This window comes from Falco biarmicus, chromosome 5, assembly GCF_023638135.1.
Source record: "Falco biarmicus isolate bFalBia1 chromosome 5, bFalBia1.pri, whole genome shotgun sequence".
In the NCBI taxonomy this organism is placed as follows: Eukaryota; Metazoa; Chordata; class Aves; order Falconiformes; family Falconidae; genus Falco; species Falco biarmicus.
The window spans coordinates 55,693,459-55,711,900 of NC_079292.1; the positions used below are offsets into that span (position 1 = coordinate 55,693,459).

Genomic DNA, 18,442 nt, shown 5'->3' on the forward strand with positions numbered 1-18,442 from the left:
GTGAGCTTCCCTCCCTTGTGAGGGAATTAGCCCTGTAATGCTACTAACAGTGCTTTTGGCACTGACACGTGCCATTAAAATAAAAGATTTCAGAAGTCCTTGCAAGGCTTAGTATGATGTTTCAGCTTCATACACAGAAAAAAATGGAGACTCGGGAGGTTAAGTGACTTCTCCAAAATTGTAGAGAGTTAGAGGTGAAGCTGCGTAGAGAATTCAGGTTCCTGTGTCCTTATTTGTATCAGGTTGTCCAGGTAGGAGCCAGTAGCTAGGTGGGTAGTCCCTGTTTGAGCTCCTCATACTTTAGGAAAAAAGGAAGTTTCTTCCTGAGTCACCAGCACCGGTTTCTGCAGCACTTTGCTTCACATTTTTTATTTTTTCATGCAGGTGTCGATCAGGCTCATGTCTGCCTGTCTGAGGTCTGTTTGCTGAGGTAGCATAGCTGCAGGAGAAGTTACTCCTCTCTTTTACAGAGGTATTCACCATTTTGGCAATCAGGTAAAGCTTGTCAGAGCCAAATTGTCATGGAAAGCCTGAATATGTATGCTGTAATTCCCCAAATAAGTGTTTATGGAGGGAATGTGCTGAGGTGCCGCGCATCTAGCTCAAGAAGTCTTCCTGATTGCTGAAGAAGTGTGTGAGCATGTTGAGAGGGGTTAGACATGGAAGAGTAAATGGCTGCAGCTGTTTGTTGCAAAGGCGCTCTCTGCTGTGAGGAAAGGAGGCAGGGAAGTCCCTACCATCCCAACAGTTGGATGCTGGAGAAGAAGGAGGTGTGAAGAGATGTGATAATGCTGATAATTACACGAATGGAAATGCTTGTCATTCTTTTTAATGTTTAAAGGAAACCACAGTTTTGAGGTGATGTAATTCCTGCTCGGTTGGGTTGTTTATTCAGGCTGTGCAGTGCTGCACTAGCACATGGGGAAGAGAAAGTAAAACTTCAGCTTGGCTTTTGCTCTCTTGGGATTTCTGTACACTTTCAGACTCATTCAGGTCAAGGCAGGGTGTGAATCTGAAGTACAACAGCTCTTCTGGCATGGCCTTCTGTACAGACCGGCCCTTTGCTAAGGATTGTGCAAAATGCAGATGGGGATTTTAAAGAAACAAGTTTAACAGAAGGAGTTGTAACTCTTCTTCTTCTCCTCCCCAAAAGATATAAAATAATCTTGCTGTCCATAAAAATCAGGTTAGCTATTCTGGGTTCTTGCAGAACTAAAATGAATGTAGCATCTCTCATTTCCAGTCATGGTAAGTCACCAGATATCAATTCTTAATTGCTTGATTAATCTTGAATTTTCAGAGCTGACAGTGCCTGTCCTAGCACTTAAACAAGAGCTACATTTAAAAGAAAGGAGAAAATACTTCCTTTGTTGTGTTTTTCTTTCTTTTAAACATAACCTGCAAGGTAAGAGCATGGAATTACAGAGAGGTTTGTATCATATATTGTCCTGAGAAAGACGGGCCATTAGGCAGAGTACAAGTGAAACAGTCAGGAGGTTCATGATAAACTAGAGGGATGTAATGGATTATTTTTAGGATGTGCTTCAGCAATTCATTACAAGACTATCTCAAACCCAAACATTAGTACATTTACATTTGGTGTATGCTTGTGCATGTTAGGCCTTGGTTTTCATTTAAATAAATAAGCAGAAAAGTTTCCTTTATGAAGATCATGACATTTCTAAGTAAAGAAAGGCCATTTAAGGTCAACAATTATGGGAGACTATACCTTTGTGTGCTTTGTATGTGGTTGGACTGGTAATTATCTCTGCACATGCCTCCCTAAGGGGTCGTGTTAAAAAAATATAGACCAAATAAGAAAAGACATTCAAACCCCTTATAGAACATTTATAAAATTGTTTTGGCCTTCCTATAAAATTGTTTTGGCCTTCCCCTCCCCCCCCCCCCCCTCCATGATTGTGTGTGGCACATCCAGGATGCAGAGCAACATAGTATATCAGCCCTTGCTTGGGAGGAACATATTATACTGTTCGGGCTCCTTTTCTGTATGACAGGCAGGCGAGAATATGTGCCGGCACGGTGTGATGTAAAGTTGTTAGGGGTACAAGTTCAAGTTGGCTTTCCTATGTTAGAAAAAGTACTTATCTTGATCTCCTCCCTCTAACTAAGGAATAATAAAGCCTCTGATTTTTTTTCATTCCAATTAACCACTGTATCTGGATGCTACAGTCTTTCTGAGAGAGGTAAGTGCCATCCAGGACATCTACTAAAAAATCTGTGTAATCCAAGGGAATGTTACGGTGACAATATCAAAACACAGGAGTGCCACTGCTGCTTTCTTACCAGATGATGAGCTGGTAACCTCTCAGGAGAATCCCAGCGGTAAAAGGGAAAAATTCTGACAATACAGACCCCACACACACTCCCAACTCCTCTGAACACAGCATTCCCTCTATGGCTACCTGCTGGAACTAAGCATGGTTATTTTGGACTACAGGTGTAGTACTGGGCTGAGACCTAGTGCTTTCCAGATGTCCCGGTTAGTGGGCAGTTAAATGATCCCAAAGGCATATTGTCCTCATCTAATCCTTTCCTGCAGTTAGGGTTTCTTAAGTGGTTTCTTGTATGCTTTGCTCCATCCAGTCTTGTGTGAATCAGGTGATGGGAGCTCCTCTGGGATGCCATCTTGCAGTCTTGTAGATTAATGTTTCCTTTGCTTAATTTAATTTACATTTATACCATTTATACTCCCTCAGACAACCTTAAACAGTCTTTCTCACTCCCTGGTGCTTCTCCACCCCTGAAGTTCTACGGGCAATTCCCGTGATGCTCTTCACAGTTGTTATTTGGCCAACCTACACACGCTGTAATCCCTTCCAGCTTTTTTATCATTTTATGTTCCTCTTTTTTTATTTCCCCCCAAGTTGTTGACATCTAGCTAGCACTGAGTTGTCCAGAACTAAACATGTCTTCAAACTGCGGTCTCACGACTATATTAAAAAATGGGACTATTGCCTATATCTCTGAGAAGAGGTCTCTGCCTTTACAACCCCAAATTAAATTAACTGCATGATTTTTGCTGCCATATCACATTGCAAAAACATATTAAATCTGCTGTCTCCTGTCTCCCTGAGGTCTTCTGGTATTTCTGCTTTCAGTGCTTGAGTGCAGATGATTCTTCTCTTCACCTCAGTTTCTATCTTTCAGTAGGTTGTATGTTGTACCTACTGCCTTTTTAGACACATGGGATTATTCAGGGTTTCCCTTTGAGGAACAACAGTGTGATTCCTTACATATAAGTAAATTCTCTATTTTTTAGCATGAAATAGTCTGTCTCCACCATTTCCCCTCCAAGCCGTTCTATGATAATCTGCCTGAGTGCAATTAAAAGGCATGTTACTCTTTGGTTTCCAGATTTCCTACTTGTAACTGCATAGAGCGCTGGCCTTTATGTTAATAACCTGCAACAATCTGTTTGAACACCACATACTGAGGATCACGGGTTGAAACTCTTTTTCTGGAGAAAGGGAAACACTGTTCTTTCCTTAAGAAGTTTCTGTTCCAACTGTCAAGAATATGGATTAGCTTTTCTTTGGTGGGGAATGACATATTAAAATGTTGCTTTGTGGAGGAAACATCTTTCTATGGGTGGCTCAACACTCTGAAAGTAACTTCCCTGGGAAATAAGGTCTGGCACAGAAATTGCTATCATCCTTATTTTCTCTGGTATAAACGCAGAGCAACGTGAATAGAGGAGAGGAAATAAAAAACCCCAACCTCATGAAACCAAAACACTTTGCTCCACGCACCATTTTCTTCCTGGGGAAAGAACAAGAAAAAGAAAAACAAACCCTCCATGTGACAGGTGTTATTCAGATCAGCTAATGCAGTCCTAGAAAGTACGTGGATATTACATTTATGAAAACAGTGTAAGAATCGATACAGAAGGGAATACATTTTATCATACGCTATTTCACAGATAAGAGAATCTGGAAGAATCAATCAAAGCAAGCAAGACATTATAAGTGGCGTTGTAGCCATGATGGTCTAAAGATCCTAGGGAAGCAAGGTTTGTGGCAAAAGGTGGTATCTTTTATTAGATAAACTGATAAGGCTGGAAAAAGCAAACAAGCTTTTGGGCACAGGGTCTCTGTATCAGATCTGACAGAAAGCAGCAGTATTCAAGCTAACTACAGGTTTGATGCGGTTGTTCTTATTTTAATCTAATTATATTCATCAGTTTGACCACTTGAGAAAAAAAGGAGCACCTATGAAGCAGAAAGGGCATGAGCAGAAGTGACTGACAGGTTGTTGGTTCTCTGCTGGAGCACTAGCAAAAAAGGGTTGTTTGTGCTGGTGACAAAGGGAGAGGTCAGCAGGGAGGCTGTAATGGGCTAGGAAGGCAACACCTCCATTAAATCCATGAGCTTTAGTATCCAGGGATTATAAGTTTTAATTCTGAGCTTTATCTTTTGGGAACATTTTGTATGTCTCCTTTGGGATAAGGAACTGAGGGGTTTGAGTTGTTGCTGTCTGACAGATACTCTCTTAATGATGAGTATATGTTTCTGTCCTTTAATGGCTGGCTGTACGCACTCATTCTAAGACAGAAATTATTTAGTTTAATTCACGTGGTTTCTGTGGGGGTATCTCGTGTGCTGGGTGAAGTGATGAACTGTAGAGATTTGGGATGAGTTACATGCAGGAACAAAGAATTTTGGCGGTTTTGCTAGGTGAGGAAGGGCATTGATTATGCTGTCTGTGGAGCGGTACTGGTGTATTTCATGTTTGATGCTCTGGTGGTATCTGGTTCTATTTCATGTGTTTTCATCTGCGGATTTGCTTCCTGTAACAAGCTGGGAAAGGGAGAGCCTGAAGGTTAGAAGAGACACAGGGAAAAAAAATCTTTCCGAGACAGTAATTTAAAAGATTATTTTATGTATGAATTTTAGCGTGGAATATTATCGCTATCAGGGGCACATGGTTGTAGGAGGGAATGCTACGGTACAGACTCTGAAATAAAAAGCAGAAAAACAAATTTGCAGAAAGCTAATGTGGTCAGAGACTTTGCCAGTCCTTGCTAATTTTTGTTGCACAAGACAAACACCAATTAAACCCTGAGTCCTTGAAAAGTGATTTTCTAAAATTGCTGTTGTTCCTGTCATATCTTTATTGTAGTAAATTCATATCTACTTTGCTGGAAAAGTGACCTTGCTGGATCAAGCAGATCACCAGTGTTCCCCTCAGTGCAGGTGCAACAGTATCTGCAGGGCTGGCTGAATCTCACAGCTTCTTGGTGCGTTTTGGATGGCTGCTGGTCTTATTGCATCCACTTTATAGGGGAAGTTTTATGGTCTGTATGTTCTTGTGTATGTGCTAGCTTGCAGGGTGCCGTTTTTTAATGTCAATTGTGGTGTCTAGAAAGCTGATGCCAGTGTAGGAGCAATCTTGGGACTGACTAGAGCGGCAGGGAAGCTGCTCATTGAATTTGCAGTTGTATTTGATGAAAGACGCTGAGGTTTTCTGAGCTGTCGGCATTTCTGATAGAAATGTCATCTGTGTTTCCTATATACAGCCTGGCTTGGTGTAATGTTTTTCAGACTTGGCCTATGAAGAAAAATGGCATATTGGGGCATTAAAGAGCTGCAGAAAGGTGATCTCTTTCTGCCCCCCACTTAGAGCTCGGCAAACAAAAGATGACTAAATGCTGTCTGAAGAAGAGAGCTGGATGCTTGCGGCATGATGTAGCAGATATGAAAATTTCACATGGTTCAAAAAACCCCCAAAAGAATACTCAATGCGTTAAGAAAAATCCGTTGGAAGATATTAAATACAGAGACCTCAGCTGTGGGTCTGGAAGTGCCTGCCCACAGGATCACTAGGTCGCAGGGGGGTCTTCGCAGGGGGGTCTTCGGGGGCAGTGTTGCCGTCTGCTTGTTGGAACCGACTGTCTTAGGGTTTGACTGTTCAGCACTCTTGGAGGTAGGGTGCTGCTCTGACTCAGTCCTGCCATTTCTCTGATGTCTTCTAGAGAAAACGAGGGGTTTTTCCTCTCTTTTGTTGCGAGCCCAAACTAGAACACACATAATTACGTTTTTATTTACTTTCCAGGCTGCTGTGGCAGGCCCAGGCCTATGCATCAGGGCCCGAAGCGCAGCAACAGCAGCCTCAGGAGGGGAAGGACCCACTACTCAAGGACCCGTTCTATCCGCTCCTGCTCCACGCTAAAGGCGGCCGGCGGCGCCGCTGCCCGGCTCCCCCGCGGGCTCCCCCCAGCCGTGAGGCGGCCGGCGGCCGTTCCTGGGAAAGCCAGCGCCTGTCCCCAGACCCGCCGCGGCTCCCTCTGCTCCACCGCAGCGGGCGGGCGGCCACCCCGCCCCGGAGCGGGGCCTGCCCAGCCGGGGCAGAGGCCGATCCTAGCGAGGCCTGGGGTGAGGGCGGGCCCGCGGCGCCGCCTCCTCTAGGAAACGGGGGCGAGAGCGGGAGCCGGGGGGTACACGGGGACGACACGCGACGGGGCACAGGGGCCCGCGGCAGCGCCCTCCCCCGCCGCCTCCCCCTCCAGGCAGCGCTGTGAGATGCCAGAGCCCTCCTCCGCGCCCGGCCCTGCCGAGGGAGCCCGCCCCGCCGGCGGCTCCTCCTCCTCCCCCGCCGCCGCTCTGCCAGCAGCCAGTCGGGCCTGAGACCCGCGCCCGGCTGCGGGGCCTGCCCTGAGCGCCGGCGGAGGGCGGGCAGGGGAGCGGGGGGGACCAGCACGGAGAAGCCCCGGAGACCGAGCCCGCCGCGGCACATGAGCTGACAGGATCCGTACCCGCTCCCCTCCGCGCAACAAAGACTGGGGAGCCCCTCTGCCCGCCGCGGGACGGGGCGGGGCGGGACGGGGCTGCCATGGGACCCTGAGGGCCGGCCCCCACAGGTAAGCGGCGGCCCTGACGGCGGTTGCCCGCCCGCCTCACCTGGCGCGCGAGGCGCCCCCCCACCTCGCGGGCGGGGCGGGGGTTTCACCCGGGCGGGGGCGGCGCGGGAGGGGGGGGGCGGGCACCCCGCTTCCTTCCCTTCCCCCCGATTTGTGCTGGGGTGACTTTGTAAATCTTGGGGTTTGTTGCCCCCCCCCCCCCTCCGCGTGCGGTGTTACCGGGGGGCTGTTTGTTCTTCCGCGGGCCGCAACCCCGGCTCTGCGCGCGCCCCCCCCGCCCGGGGCTCCGCGTGGCGGGGGGGGGGGGGGGGGGGGGGGAACGACCCGCCGCCCTCGCGTCTCGCGCGCCCCGGCCGCCTTCCCCGCGCGTGCAGGGCGGGCGCCGCCGCGGCGGGGCGGGGGGGTCTCCGGCGGGCGGGGCGGGGGCGGCCGCGCTCGGGTGCCGAGGGCGCGGGGCGGGGGGGGGGGGCGCTGGCGCTGCCCGCAGACCGCCGGTTGTCCCCGCGCGGGGGTTCCTGCCCGGCGGGCAGCCTCGTTCGCCTCCGGTGCCTTCGTGTTACGTTCATGTTACGGCGAGCAAACAGTTACTGCCGTGCGGTTTTGTGCAGTGACCCCCCCTTCCTTCCCCTTCCTTCGCCCATAACACCCCCCCCCCCCCCCCCCCTTATGGACCAAGGCGTACTGACCGACCTTTGTCGCTGTTAAGAAGAATATTAAGGTGATTTTTTTATTATTATTTTTTTTTGTCGAAGCGCCATCCCGCTTACGAGCTGCTTTTCCCAAGCCAGATCGCTGCTGGCGATGGTAGGCAGCCCCCTCCCACCCGGGACTTGTCCACCGGGACAGTGGCTGCTGGAAGTTGTTGACAGCGGCGGGGGCGCGCACATGTGCCACACGCGGCCGAGGTTTACGGCTGGAAACTCCCGGTTGGAGCCCATGGAGCGCCATGGGGACACCCGCCGCTGGGTGAAAATTATCCCGGCAAGGCTGGTGTCTGAAGCTTTTTCTGGTTTGGGGAGTACTTCTTCCCGGTTTTGCTGCGTGTGGGTGCTGAGAGTGTGGTGCACTGGGGATGTAGGGGTCAGGAGGAGTTTGTGGGTAGCAGAAAGGGGTCCTAGGGACGTGGGCTGGGGGTGCAGGAGGGACTTGCAGGGAGCTGTGGTGGCACAGGGACAGGCAGGAGGTTGGAGAAGAGCGGGCAGAGGGTGAGCAAGAGTGATGGGAATGGGGGGCTGTGGACAGCCTGGGCAGGGGGCTTGGTCCCGCAAGTGCTCTCCCCTCTTGGTGTATATGGCACAGTGCAATGCTGCTGAAGAGAATGGATTTATGTTTGAGGGTTTTCTTTTTTCTTTATTTTCTTCAATTTGTTTTTTGGTTCATGACCCTTTCTGCTGTGGTAAGAAAATAACCTGTTCCTGGGCACGGCTAGCATGTTTCTTTATATGCCAAGTGGCTGCCTGGCTTGAGTCTTAGCACAGGCGCCCGTTAACCCTGGCTCTGTCCAACTGGAAGTGTCCCTGGGAAGGAGTCTTCCCCTGCACGGTCATGCATGGTTATCTTGGCTTGTGAGGGCACAGAAGAAACCACAGTTCCCTTTCAGAGGGAGGTGTTGGGCTGGACTTGATAATTGTGCTAGATCTCTTCTCTTTAAGTCAAAATTAAGCTTAGGTAAAGCTACAAGGTGAGGAGAAGCAACCCATCTGTTGCCCTCTGGGTGTCTGGTGCCTGTGAGGGCAGAAACAGCTCCGGTGAAGCCATTTGGGTTCAAGGTGGTGGGGCAGGACCATGGTTCAAGCAGTCAGAAACCGAACACACGCCAGGGAAGGCAGCAGGGCGAGGGGAAACTGAGGGTGTGTAGCAGCTTCTGGTGCAACCAGTGTGTCCCAAGACATTTCACTGCTCCTCTTGCTGCAGGCTTTGGAAAGAAAGGGAGTGCATGAGCGAGGAGGTTGGGTAGATACTGCTGTTTGCCTCAACTGTTCAAAGACTACCAGTCTGCCCACTCATGCTACCCCCACCCCAGCATTTTTAAGCAGTGGCATTCGGGTCCTTGTCGGTGTCCTTTGGGTGAACCAGATTTGCCAGTTTATGCATATCTTCATGCAGACTTGGACCTGGGGTTTATTTTTAATGAAAGCCATGAATCTTATGTAGTGTGATTTCAGTTAAAGGAGCTAATGCTCTAAACTGAGGCAAAACTGTGAAAGCAGCCATTACTGATTTTAATTGCTCTTTTTTCCCCAACCCCTTCTTTTTCTAAGATTCCTGTCCTGACTCCCCTCCCTTTGTGGATGTTTCTTGGTTATGGTGGGAAATGGAAGGGAATTTAGAGCTAAGAATGTGACTAGTTTTTAATGTAACCAGTTCTGTCACGAGGGCCTGGACTGGGACCCTGACAGTTTGTTTCATGTGGGTCATTAGCTGCCGTGGAAGACTAATGACTGTGGCTGAGAACTTGTGTTTTCACAAATAGGAGAAAAGGCTGGCTTTTCCCCAGAGTGGATGGGATGTTTCAAGTGAAAGTTAGTTCATCTGTCCCTTCCCTTCAAAAAAACGTACAGCACACTTTTGAAACTGAGTCATGAGGTACAATTTATTTCGAATATTTTAGGTTTATTATGAATTTGATGTACTTTGGCCACATGCTCACTGGAAACTGTAAGACAGTCTTGTTCCGATTTGCCCTCTCTGGGCTCGAGAAGGTGATGAGGGAGTTTCCTTGCTGCAGCCCTTTTGGATCTGAGCAGAGCAGAAGTGTCTTAAAAGGGTCGTGACAACTGCTGTACAATCCCCTCTCTGCAGAGGTGGTAGAGGAGCAACATAAACTGTCCAGCCCCGTCTTTCTGGGCAGCCGTTCCTGACAGGGGTGAGCTGGTAGCAGGTGAGGTTGGAAATGGGAAGGGGTGGAATATTTTGATGCCTTGTGCTCTGGACAAACTGGGAAGGGAGTGTGCGAGGCTCTTGTCCCATCAGCCAAGCTTGTGTCGAAGGCTGTGCTGCCTCCCCCCTGACAGACCAGCATTACCTTTTGACTCTCTCTGAGCTGTGCTTCTTGAGAGATGTAGCACAGGGTTGGATATGTGGTGTGTGGAGGGCAAATTCCCTCCAAAGTCACTGTCATGGAAGTCATAACACGGATGTGTAGATTCAGGGGTGATTATTAGTGTCTGATGACCTGGCCAGGATTATATCCCATACACTTGGTTCTTGCTTCAGGGTGAACCGAAAGGCTGTTGAAAATGTTTCTGGTAACTGCAAATAGGTGCAAATGTTAATCACTTGAAACAAGTCCTTAAAAATAAGAACAGACACTGATGCAGGCTATAGGCAGGAGAGTGAAAGAAGAGCTGCTATTTTTTGGGGTGTATTTTTAAAATCTCGTTTAATCCTGCATGTATGATTTTGTGAGAGACCCAGCAGCTCCAGTAGTTTATTCATTTATTTAAAACAGCTTTGTAGTTCACCTTGAAAACCACTTCCTGCCATATGGTTATATTATTTCCCTATGCCACGTTTTTTGCTAATTATCAAGACCATTTGCTTTAAAATAGGTGTTTTTAATTTCGCAGCCTTGTCTGCCTCTCCTGCTTGATCCTGCCCTGGAGTCAAGAGGCTGTGTCTGTTCATTCTCCATGGCAACAGGCTGTGATTTACTTATTTCAATTTAATTAAAAAGCAGCTATCAATTTCTAGGCATCTTATATGTTCCTTAAATTAGAAAAATATCAGTGGATCAGTCTCCACAACAGATCAGCTAACCTCAAAAATAAAATTCTGACCATGAGCCACCAATTTCTTTCCAAGTCTATCCCCTTTAGAAGAGTTTAGGAGAGAGCAGAGTGCCGTGGCCTGTCATCAGGTGGAGCAGATGAGGGCAGCTGGACTGGGGCTGTGGTAGGAGTCGAGTTCTGGACTCCTGTAGTGTTGCTGATAACATTGGTGTGCCAGTATAAACCACAGGGCTACCTGTTCAAGCCCATTAGGTTGCCTCTCTCCTCCTGCTGTTGTGCAGCTGTTGGGAAATTTTGTGGCTTGATGGGTTGGCGTGGACATCCCAGACCTTGCCTGAAAAGGGGTTTCTGGGTTGTGTGCTCTGTGTGTAGACTCCCACTTGCTGGGGCAGGTGCTTTCTGCAGCAGCTACATATGCTGAGCCATTTTTAGGGCTAGTGTGAGGTTGTGATGCTTTTGCAGGCTTGGATGAAAAGGGCACAAGTATCAGTGGGCACAAACATCTGTACTTGCTGCAGTGAAAATGCAGAAAATGGCAGTTCTGCTAGAAATGTTACTGTGTTTATCAGCTCTCCTCATATGAGAGATTTTGCAAGTCCAAATCCTTTGTGTTGCGTTTGATTTTTTGCTCCATCTTGAAGCCTGTCTGTTTTTTGATGTGTGCGCGATACGGCTTTTGGGTTTAAGCTAGTCACAGCACAGAAGCCCACAATGCCTTGTTGGTTTAAGCATGCCTGGTATTTGTATGCAGGCTAGAAATGAAGGCCTTAATCCTAAATTAGTTTTCTAAGCGCTGTGGTTGTACAAATACTAGTTTGTGTTAGTCAGGGATAAGGAAATGCATGAGCAATGACAGGCAACTGTTGGCTAAAGAGGGGATGGTATTAGGTAAGGACCTTGGGGGTGGATGAAGGAGTGTGGTGAATTTACTACCCTACAGGTATTAGGTTTGGTAGTAAATGGACGGAGTGGAACCAGCATAATTAAGGAGTGCCAAAATTAACACTCCTTTTTGTCTTCAATACCAACACCCCAATTCTTAATAGAATTATTTTCCCTTGAAGGGATTCAGGTGACTCAGCCTTTGGAGTACTAGTGTGCTGGTGGTGTTTTCTTGCTAGGAGAAGCTGGGCCTGCTGAGTTGTCGAACCAGACTCGGGTGCTATTTCTGGGCTCTGCTAATGTGTGGAAGAAGAAAAGTTGGCCATGCATTTTTATTAAGCCTTAAGGAGCAGTTATAATCAGAAGAGAGCCTGCACAAAACTGCACTTTTAATTTTTTTTTTTCCCTTTAGTGTTGCTACTCTGCTTTTTCAAACTCACTGCTGGCGATTTGAACAACAGATGTGGGTTCTTGCTTCTCCTAGCCCTGCCAAAGCCCGCAAGGTTATGGCAGAAAATGTTGGACTCTCTCCTGGCTTGCTGATCTTTAGCAATTAAAATTTCTAGCTGCAGGTTCCTGGTGAGCATGCACCAACTGGGAAGACCCTCTTTGAGCCTGTGAGGTTATCAGTTAAGCATGTGTTTACTCGTAAAGCGAGCATGTTTGGTCTATGGGATGCTGAGCGGTAAATCTGAAATCTCATGATGCTGTTCCTAATAAAAACAGAATAAACCAAAGCAAAACCTCAAAGCAAGCTTTTGTTTGATACTGTATTTAAGTAGATACATTCAAGGAATTTATATCCAACTGGTAACATCCTTAATTCGTTATTACTGCTTTTACTGGAGCACAGGCATGATCTGTATTCTTTAAGAGTTCATCTGTTCCTCTTGCTTATCCAGCTTTGAAGTAGACCTTGCTGATATTAATTTCTGCATAGCCTGTAACCTCATCTATAAAATGAAGGGAATACTTCATACAGGCAGCTGTGAAGTTACATTTATTGTCTGTAAATTGCTTTTAGTAATTGAGCAGAGGAGGTGGAGAGGAATAAAGACAGTGAAGTAATATGGGTTTGTTTTTGTTTTTGTGTTTTTTAATCAAAAAGAACTGCATTATTTTTGTTCATCTGATGATGTAGAAGCTGATAGGGAAAGAAAAATGCTTTATCAAGAGCACCCTGAAACTAATTGTTAAGTTTGTAATGAAAACAGACATTTCTGAGCATAGTGATGAAGGCAGCCATCTTGTTTAATAATAACAGAGTCCAGTTTAAGAATAGGTACAATTATTATTGGAAAACCTGCAGTACTTCTTGTATTTCTGTCTGGTTTGGGTCTGCTCAGTTTTAGTGTCATTCATTACCTACACGGCTGTCTTCAGCATCCAATTCGGAAATGTTGTTGTAGGTAGAGCCTAAGATTATTGGCAAACACCTCTATTGCAGGCTTTTCAGCTGGGCCCCTTGTTTTATGCTGACTGGTAAGCCCGTGAAGAACTAGGTGAAGCCTCAGTTTCACTTGGGTAATGATGGATTTTCTTGCTGCGATTGAACCAATCTAACTACGTGTTGTTGGTCGTGCCTTGCTCGTGGCTCTGTGGCCATTATTGCTTGCCTTATGCCGGCTCTGGTGCTGAACAGATCCAGCTTCTTCAGTGTTTGGAAAGCTGACTTGCCCAAAAATATAAAAAAGTGAATAGTTTTCTCCTGGGACTGAGAGCGGAACCTGCTCACCAGGTTTAGGCTCGTATCGGAGCTACCGCACAGGAGGGGCGAGATTTGTTTTGCCGGCGGTGAAAGGTAGGGAATGAAAGAAAGGTGGAAACGGGGCCCCGCTTTTCTGGCAGCAGTGAACTGTTAGCCTGGTTCAGCTGTAATGTGAAACCTCACCCTCAGCCTTCATTTTCAGGTCCCTCCCTTCCCCTCTCATTCTTTCCTCGGGATATACTCGCGTGCCTCCAGATGCTGACTCTGTTCTCAAGCAGTATTTTCAAAAGGGGGAAAAAGGGAAAAGGTTGAGTTCCACTGCCTCTGCAGCAAGAGACATACCACAGGTCCCGAGAGCCGCTTGCTAACAGCATCTTGCTATGAGCCTAAGAATTATTGTTGTTATTATTAGGCTGATATATTATTATTATTATTAAAGGGCTCAAAAATAGTAGCTGTAACCCTCCCCTATAAGAGGGCAAAAGGAGACTGCCTGAGGAGATAGCTGTGGGCAGAGTTTGGGAAAGAGCTTCCCTACATGTGGTGATGGCGGCTGTTTGGACTGAGGCCTTGGAGTTGGTGTGACCAGGTGGTCCCCGAGGCCTGGGGTAAATGGCAAGGGCAGGGAAATGTCCAGAGAGTTTCCTGCACACCTGTGGCGAGCCAGGCTTGAAGTTGGGTACCATGGCAGCAGGAGGAAGTCTCTCCGTCTCTGAACTGTGACTTAGAGTTGCTCCAGGTGCTGCTGCCTAACTAATTTGCAGGCACCAGCAGGAATTGGGAAGGCCTTGTGGGACACTGCTGTGGTATTGCAGAACGGTGCCATCTTGCTCCGGGGATGCGATGAAGCCAGGGTTGTGCTGAAGCTCAGACTGTGGGAGCTGGCCAAGGCGAACTTTGCTTCTGCTGACCAGTGTGAACAGCATTTCTGCTTTGGCTTTGCCGTTGATGGGTCAGTGAATCTGCATCAGCCCTTGCTGACTGTAGGGAGGGGGGATGTGTCACCGAACGAGATGCATGCCCAAGCATCTACTTAGCAGGGGCATGGTGTGGGTCAGAGTGCGCATTTGGGAGACTGCATGGAGGCATCTGTTGGCCTAGTGATTGCTTTACAGCTAAAGGAGCAGATACTGTGTCTGTCTGGTGAATTTTATACAGCATGAAAGTGAAGATGATGTCAGTGAAGAGTAGTGTGCCAGAGGCAGCAGGATGCAGTGAGCCTATGCATGTGTGGACTGACTGAGCGGCTGTACTAGCAGGAGGGGCAGGTTGCAGTTGGTGTGGTGCACAAATTAGAAATGTTTGTGCAGCCATTTTCAAATAAGAAAAGTAGTAGAGAGGGACAAGGAAAGTTGCTTCAACTTGAGGGTTGTTATAGATTTGTTTCATGCTGTACTGCAGTTGATCGGGGTTTTTTTTAAGCATTTAAGGCTAAATTTTTCTCATTGGTATGTGAAGACATTATGGCAAGAGAAAGATTATTGTAGGGTTGTGTTGCTTTGCATGGTAAGATTGTACACTGGGTGGCTGTTACAGTGGATTTGTGTTCCAAGGATGGAGTGAATTAAAGGAAGAACCAGTGTATTGATACTAAATAATGGTGCCACTGGAGATGTTGAGCACAAAGTGTCTTTGTTTTCAAGGTTATGGTTTGTTTTTTTTTTTTTTTAAATCCGACACACTTGTAAGCCAGCTGCAATATTTTTTTTTCAAAAAGACATATTTATAAGAGAGGCGGCCATATAGAAAATGCTCTAAGTAATCTCATTGCAAAGTGTGTTTTTCTTCCATCCCCTTGCACATGCTTGCAGCCTCTGGGGAAGATGTTAGTGAAGGAGCTGGATAATCAGGGTCTTCTCCAGAGCTGCCATTGTTCTGATTGATGTCGTGGGTATTAGCTGGGGGATGTGTACAGATGCATAGGTTGGCTGGGGTTTCATCTCTGCGGTCTTCCTTTCTGTCACTCCTCCTGGATAGAGATATGTATCCTGGCACTTTTGTCTTCCACCTAGATCTCTTTCTCATCTCCTGTAAATACTGGCTGATTATTTTTTTTTGTTGCTTTTCTGGCAAATCTTCAATTGTGCTTGTAATGGGTGACTCTCCTCCTGTGCAGCTTAACCAGGCTCATGATGATGGGCATTCCTGTAAGGCAGTCTTTTCCTGAATCTTTTTGCTGAATTTTCATGTGATCTGCCCAGTCTGGGGACTTCTCTGCTGTTGTGTTGGTTGCTCTAGCGAAGATCCAGGTACCGTAGCTGACTCTAGCAATGCTCCAGCTTCCATGTGGAGTGCGAAGGAATGCAGTGAGAAGCAGCCGTTCCAGGGTCCTGTTTGTCCTCAGACTGGAAATGCTGAGGGCACATTAGAGTTCCTGTGTAGGACTGCAATAATTAAATAGTGCTGGTGGGAGAGGGAGTAGGAGATCATGTGATGGTCACTTCAGATAGATTAACAAAGAGGGGCTATTACGGTGCCAGCAGAAGACATCCTTCTGTGGAGGTTCCTAGCCAGGAAATATTTAAAAAAGCTGTTCCAGAGAGTGAGAGGAAAGCCTGATAGGTCTGTGCTATAATTAATTGCCCAGATACGACTGGAGGAGCAGCTTGGAGAAGGGAGCTCATATGTGAGCCGGGTGTGGTGTAGAGAGGGAAATGGGAATTTCCTGACTTCGGTTTGCAAAGCTCAAGTGTAGAAGGAATTTTAGACATAATAGGTGGAAAGAAGGACTAAAATTAATAGATAGTTCCATTTTTAGTTTTTTTTTTTCTTTGCACTGCACGCTCCTTGCTAGTGTTAGTTGAACATCAATTGAAGCGGTACAGAGTATGCTTGGGAACTGGAGACATTAAGCAGAAAGAGAGAGTGAATCTGATTAGCTCTGCTTTTCGTGCATTAAGCAGAAAGATGGGCTGAAATGTGATTGCAAACAGATAATAGCAGCAGGCTCCTGAGGCACCACCATGACCCAGCATATGGGGTGATGGATCTAACCATGCCATAGAACTGTTTCTTGTAAGAGAAGCTGCTTGTTTTTATGTTGCGGTTTCTGTTGTACTTTCTAATTATCCTATTCATTGCTGTCTGCCATTTTGAGCCTGGCCACGTGGGATGGCTCAGCCCCCTGGAATGTGTGCTCTGTTGAGCACTTCTGCCCTGAATAGTAACTGTAGCTCTGGTAGCCAAAGGGTGGGAGGGAAGAGGTGCCAAGGCTTGAGAGTCCTAGCTATTTCCCCCCCTATTTCCAAGAATAATGGAAGTAACAGCTGCTGCTTTTGCCACGCTGAGAAAGATGAGTACTAGTGTGGTCTGTAAAGCTTTTCCCTCTGGAAGTGCGAGTATTGGGGTTTATTGGGAGAAGGTTCCCAGTGACTTGAAAAAAGGGGCATCTATCAGTACCACTTAATAAATAAAAGCTGGCTTTGCTACACCAGCCACTTTCTTAGCAGAGATCCCAGAGCCACTCCCAGTCTGTGGCCTCTCTTCCACATGGAGCAAAAGCAGCAGAGAAAACAGGTTGGCAGAGACTTGGCTGGTGCAGGCTGGAATTGATACTGCTGATAGAGCATCCAACATCCCGGCATACTGCTGGGGGCCGTTTTCTGTGTTGATGTGGTAATCCCCCACAAAACCTGCTTTCCCTTCTCTCCACCCAAGGCTTTCGTTGATAGCCTAAAGAACCATTTTCAAATCTGGTGTGGGTTGGGGGAATGCAAAGGGAGTGGGAAGAACAGAGGTCTCCCTAAAATGTCTGGACAGTAGCATAGTAGTAAGAAGCTCACACGTGTGCGTATGTATGTATGTATTTTAAGGCCAGAAGGGGTGGGTCAGACTAGTGTTTCTGTGACCTTTTCTCAACTGTGTCTTGCCTTTCCTGCCTGCTGTCTCTCCTGGCCTGTCAGGGGACTTCCACTTCCTTCCTGCTGACCTGCTGGGCTGCAGGCAGCCTCCCTGCCCTTGTGGCAGCTCCCAGCTCTGGCTCTGAGCCCAGGCTAATAATCCCGACAGATTTTACTGGCTTGCTCTGCTCCATGCCTTGCTGTAAGGGACATGGTGTGTGAGGTTGTGGTTTGCATGACTTCTAGCATCACACTGGCCCTGGGATTCCACCCGCCGGCATTTGTGTGAAACCCAAACCCTTGTAATAAGCACTGGCTGAGCCTCTGGTAGAGCCTGGCTTTGCTCAGCAAGGCCTCTTGTGTCCCTACCTGCAGGTGATCGGCTAGCACAGATGTCACCCAAACACACCTCCTGATTGTCTCTGGCCGTCCGGATGATTGCCAGCAGTATGAGGTTTGGGTGGAAGTAGGAGGTGTTGATAGCTGGGAAAGGAAAAATTCATCAGGTACCAGAGAGGGTAATGAAGATCTCTTCTCACCACTCTTCCCACGCATCAAAGCACACTTTAAACAAACAACAAAAAAAAAGCATTCATCTTTGACCCCCATTAATGACTGGCTTGGTCTGTGTAAGAGTTTTATGAGTCTGCCGGTGCTCCCAAAGAGTTTAATTATTTAGAGCATGAGGTGGAATTTTGTGTTTTCACTGCTGATGGTCCAGGGTTCAGGCCCTGATGGGCCGGAGGGTTGGTTACAAAGGCAGTCTGGCTGGGTGTGCAACTGCTTGCTCTGAGGAGCCTGAGGGAGGCATGAGCTGCAGTCTGCAGTCCTTGTTAGGGCTGGGAGCATATCTTGCTCTCATTGTGTGAGCTGCACGTGACTCTGCCATGTCGAATTCAAAGTCTGTGTCCTTAATCTTGAGGGTACTTAATGGTCCAGACCCGAGATACCTTAAATGAGTACCTGAAGCTGCTGGGTGGGCACACTTGGGGCAGATCTTGCTTGTTGGTGAGCCTCCCAGTCAGTGGTAGAGGCTTTAGGGGCTGGTGTAAGGCTCTGGCAGCAATATCTGATTTATCAGCCCTGGGCTACAGGCCCTTCCCATTCCCTGTGGTGGCGTGCCTTTGCCTGCCTTTTTTCTGCTAACAGCCCCCTCCCGTTTCCCCCAGCTCCCGCTCTGCAGTGTAGCAACTGCTTTTCCTACTGTACAACTCCATCTTCAGCCTGCTGCTCACTTCCCTTTGCAGTATGTCAGCTTGTTCTTGCCTTCTCTACTTTTCCCTATCCAGCTCTTCTCTACTGTTAATCCTCCCAAGACTTGTGAACACAGAACAGATGTAAGAAACAACCAGGCAACTGACTGAGGTGCCCCGAGACCTCTGTGCAGCTCACGTTTCCAAACAGG

The 18,442-nt window shown here is 47.6% G+C and overlaps 1 protein-coding gene across 9 annotated transcripts in view; it reads left to right on the forward strand.

Annotated features, from left to right (window-relative positions):
• Positions 1-18,442, forward strand: part of TCF20 (transcription factor 20) — a 150,135-nt gene that overhangs the window by 12,904 nt on the left and 118,789 nt on the right. For 5 of the 9 annotated variants that reach the window (XM_056342016.1, XM_056342015.1, XM_056342025.1 and 2 more), the window contains exon 1: positions 6,703-6,877. The exons of 2 other annotated variants lie outside the window; for them this stretch is intronic. The gene's annotated coding sequence lies outside the window, so the exon portion shown is untranslated. Of the gene's footprint in view, positions 1-6,699; positions 6,878-18,442 lie in introns of those variants that run through there. 2 more of the 9 variants (XR_008822377.1, XM_056342026.1) reach the window with 2 other exon arrangements.